Source organism: Centruroides sculpturatus, unplaced genomic scaffold (assembly GCF_000671375.1).
Source record: "Centruroides sculpturatus isolate CEXI.00-Female unplaced genomic scaffold, Cexi_2.0 scaffold852, whole genome shotgun sequence".
Taxonomy (NCBI): Eukaryota; Metazoa; Arthropoda; class Arachnida; order Scorpiones; family Buthidae; genus Centruroides; species Centruroides sculpturatus.
Window position 1 is genome coordinate 377,051 of NW_019385108.1, and position 5,266 is coordinate 382,316.

Here is a 5,266-nt window from a genome sequence, read left to right on the forward strand (position 1 = left end):
CCATTCCAAAAGATGCGTTCCAGCAGTGTTTCCAGCAATGGCAGGAACGCTGGGAGAAGTGTATACATTACCAAGGAGACTACTTTGAAGGGGATTAGGGTTTTGTACCTCAAAGTCAATAAATTTATTTTTGCCGACCAAAGGTCCGATACTTTTTGAACAGACCTTGTATTACATATATGACGTAAAACTCGTGACGTAACGCGTGACGCATTGCAACGACAAATTCGAATTCGTTCCATTTCGTATTGTTGCCGACGCCATCTTGGAAATTTATGCTGTCCGGAAATTGCGAGTTCTTTTACCCTCCATTTTAACATTTTTCGTACAAATTTTAATAATGAAAACTCGCGTAACGTAGGTAACTTAATATTTTTCGATTTATATCAAATTAAATAATTTAAATTAGATACGCTTTAAACCTAAATTTGCGGCCTGTAATCTGTAAGGTTACGGAATGCGTTTTTATAATGTTATTATTACAAATATATTTTACAAAAAAAGAGGACTATTTTAGCATTTTAAAGAAAACATCTGCAATTAATTAACATTCTGACGTAGAACTTATGACGTAACGTGTGACACATTTATCGCACGTTCCACCGATTCGAATTCGTTCGATTTCGTATTGCCGACGCCATCTTGAAATAGAAAGTTTTCTGGAAATTGCGAGTTATTTTTCCCTCCATTTCGAGATTTTTCGTAAATGTTTAATTACATAAACCCGAATAACGCAGGCAATGTAACGTTTTTTATGTATAAACGATCAAAATTGAATAATTGTCGACACAAATTAAATGTAAAAGTCTTAAATTTTTACTTAAAATATTTAAGGTTTTTTCCACTTAGCATCGAATTAAATTATCAGATTATAAATGATATTCGCTTGTATATTCTCTCATATTCTTTTGAATGAAACAATAAATGTCCTGTATTAAAAAATTATTTTAATATTAAATTAATTATTTAGCTAATGAATCATCTCGATCTTTTCTATTCTTGATATTTAAATTCTTAAATTATTCTAGGAAGAAGTATCATTATCAAATTTTATAATCTACTTTCCTAAGAGACATGGAATCATTTTAAAAACTTCTTGTGCTCAAAAAGTTAACAAGAAGCAAAACAAAGGAAAGGTAAGACTTTTTTATTTTCATTCTAATTTGTTATGTATTCTGTACATTTATGCAGTAGAAAATCTATATATATATAAATAAATGGACATGTATGTCCCTATATTTCTAATCATATTTTTAATTTAAAATATATCCTCTCCGCCTCAAATTAGTAATGACTTGCCCCTGGTACACCACACTTTTCTTTTAAGAATACAGTTGTGTCAGTCATATCTCTAACACATTCCAGGGGAAGATTTTAATTGAAATAACGCAACTTCCGGTTTGCATCGGAAGTTCTTACATAGTTAATTGGTGCCTTCTACCACTAACAAGTAAGTTTTCCGTATCGGATTCCGTTCTCGAAATTAAGGAAAGACAGATCGAATTTATAGGTTTACAAATTGCAGTCCAAAAATCTAAATATGTAAATCTTATTACTTTTCATAACTTGAATCATAAAACAAAGTAAAGAAATTGAAATAAGGAAGCAAAAATGCAGAGGAAGCAAAAATGCTAAATAGCGATTAACAGCCATGTTTTATTGCAGTACCTCAGGTAAGAAATGATTTTGTATTACACTACACTGCATTCTTTCATCCCTTAATGATAACTTCATCCATGAAGTTAATGATAGTGGCATGTTATAACTTCACGAATCCCATTTGAATTTGAATTAGGGATGCCGCACCCAGGCAATTGCATTTTTTGCCCATAGGATAACACGCCACTGGTTAACAAAATTATTTTTTGTATATTTTTATTGTTCGATATACTATTTTGTGTATAACGTTACTATTGCAAATTTAAATTTGTTTATTAACCCTTAACTGGTTTCGTAAATTTTACAATCATAACTGGTATCATGGGGGCTGCGCAGCCCCCAAGCAAAATTTGCCTTTAGAGAGCAAGTTTANTGAAGTGTTTTAAAATATACCTGTGTTTTAATCATCAGTTCATCTCCTTTCATCGCTCAGTGCTATAATTGTGATAATGCGCCAAGCGCCCCTTAGGCTTCCGCACCACTTGACATCAGGATAGAAGACACCCGCATTGCTGTTTTTGTTTAATAATGTCAGTGGTGTTGTTGGAGGTCACGCGAACGGTCGCGTGCGGATTCTGGATGGAGGAAATCTGAGAGACAGCGCATCACTCGGATGCACAAGAGTCTAGCACTCTGGTAAACATTAGTTCTAAATCCTGCTGCTACAGCGATGGCGGCAACTGGATTTGTTTTTGTTTCAGTGTTTCGTTGAAAATGGAATGCAGTATATGCAATTTAAAGTACAAGCATAAGCAAAGTTTAAGCAGACATATGAAAAAGAAGCATAAAAGGGAGGACTAAAACAGGAATGATGAAGTTATAAAGTTATTTAAATATAGCTTGTGTTCAGATGAATTTCATAAATAAGAAGAAGTATTGTTACACTTCAGAAAGCTACACGATATTACTGCATGTAATTATAATCAGACATTTAATTCGTTTAGTGATTTTAAGGAATGGAAACAGAAATATGAAGTAGAAAATATCGTTGAGTACATTATAATGAGTGGTTCAGAAACTAATCAGTGGTTAAACCTAAATAATTCTATATATGTTATTAACTGTAACAGATCATAAATTTTAAGTCCCTCTATGTTTTATTTTATTCGTAATTCCGTTTCATAATCTTACAATATTAATTTTTTATAGAATACAGTAGATCCCCCTATAAGACGGTAGATACGTTCCGTTCTTTATGAATCGGATTTTGTAGGAATCACAGCCAATCACAGCCCGACACGTGTGAAGTTTACGGACTACGGCTGTCTGAAAGGTTTTCTTCCATAAAATTAATCGATTCTAGACTAATCCGACTCAACATTTCCAAAATACGTATATTTTTTTTGGAAATAATCCGTATAAACTACGCTATAAACAAAAAATTGTAGGATTACTTACCGAGTGTGCACCATTCGACATCGCCGTTGCTCAAGCAAATATTTTAACGGATTTTTTAAACTCCTGTCAACTATACAGAAAACTATCATAAAAACATACAGGTAAATTCTTATCGGTCGGATTAAGTTATAAATCTACCCGAGATTCACGTAATCGGGCGAGGGCGGCCAAATATCTAGCAGGAGGGCGGCTAACAGCCTGGAACCGGTCCTGGATAGAATTGGATGCGTTATACGTGTAGCAGACACCCAAGGTCCGAGGCTTCCACCGGCTAAACCGGGTGAGGTTGGTGCTCTGTAAAGCTCATGCGCGAATCTGGCTTTTTGGATGCTGACAATACATCGCTTCCACTCCTTCACTAGTATTCGAATATACAATAGCAATCTGATTTTTTTTTCAAGTGTAGTATAGAAATTTGTAATAAGATACATATTGCGGTTATAATAAAATATTGTGCGATTATTTTCATATAATTAAAATTAATATATATTTATTTTTTAGAAAATACAAGGAAAGCAACGCATCCACCGCTTCTAATGACGGCACGCCACTGATCTTTTCTAAAGATTTCTGAATCGTTGCAGCTTAGCAGCATGCAGTACGTATTCTTTGTACAATAATAATTACAGAACGAAACATCTATTTGTTGTTATTTTTATCATTTTTCGTGTTTATACTTTTCATCCTTTTATCAAACGTTTCTGAAAAATTGCGAACTTCTATTCATTTTTCAATTGATATATTCACTCACTGAGACATTTTGTAGAAAAATGACGCCAAACCATCTTATTTCTTACTGATTGGCTTCTTCTGATTCAAACGACGAAAAAGTAGATTTAGTCAAGCATCTACTTCGCTCCTAACCGTGCGATTTAGACGATCATTCTTAAAGCTTTTTATTAACTTTCTCTGCCCGTCTGTCGGGCAGACACACAAACAGACAAACAAAGTAAAAAGTTTCAATTCATCTACTTCTCAAACTTTGCATACATGTGTTGTGCCCAGAACAGTACATTTTTTAATAGTTTGCAAACATTTTTAACAATTAGGAAAAAAATTAGCGAATAATTAAAATTTGTAAATAAAATCTGATAATAGATGGCGATACAACACATGGCCGTTATTTGCCGTTCTACACGTGGGAACAAAAGCGAAGACAAAAAATCACGCGGTCCTCCTGTTACGACGGAAGCCTGTTTATTGTTTAAATTTTGCGTATAAACCTAATATCTGACAATATATCTTTTACAAATTGTTATTTCTTTTAAATTAATGTATTAGATATATAATAAAATGTCAATAGACGTAAAAAAGATCTTTGTAAAATATTATTTTATTTTCTTTTTATTATAAACTAGAAAACCCCGCAACGCGTTGTTGTGGCTCAAAACGTATCGACTTTAAATGTATAACACTTTTCCCATGGGGGAATATTTCGAAAAATCCCTTGTTAGTGTACATTCTCTTGACGTACCCTATTAAAGCGCAATCAAAAACGCAAAAAACCGCATCTAAAATAGTATAAATAGCAGCAGAGTACTTCACAGTAAGCCTTAATCCTGTCCATCTCCCCCAGGGGGAGAATTTTGACATTTATAGGCTATTATATAAAAACGCGTATTCGAATGCAACGCTGTGTCAAAATTTCAAAGGAATCGGTAAGAACAAACAAACATTACATTTTTATTTATATAGATAGATAGAAGATGATCTGTTTTAGTTCATCCTCCTAGAAACGCATAGTGCCTCACAGAAAAGCAAACTTAGGTCGTCATACTCGCGAAGTTAGAGTTATCTGTTGGACATAAAAGTCTTAATCCTACATGATATCTTTTAATTTATATGAATGTTTAACGGAATAATATACAGCCTATGTCCACCCTGAAGTTCCATTCTAAATATTGGTGAACGAATTTTTGAAATTGGATGAGTAGCTTCGGAGATTACCCCTACATCCAAACTACAAACTTTATCTCTTTATAATATTAGTATAGATTAATTTTTCTTTTTATATTTTGAAAGGAAAATTGTTTAGACAAGAAAAAGTAATAACTTGTTTTTGCTTTAAGACGATAAAAATAATATAAAGTGAAAAATATTTAGGTTATTAGCAGAGGCTTTTCTACCGTGGAGCAGTTACTGAAAACTGCTCCAGGCGCACGAATCACGAGGGCGCCAACTTAGAAAGGGCGAAATAAAATCTGCAAAA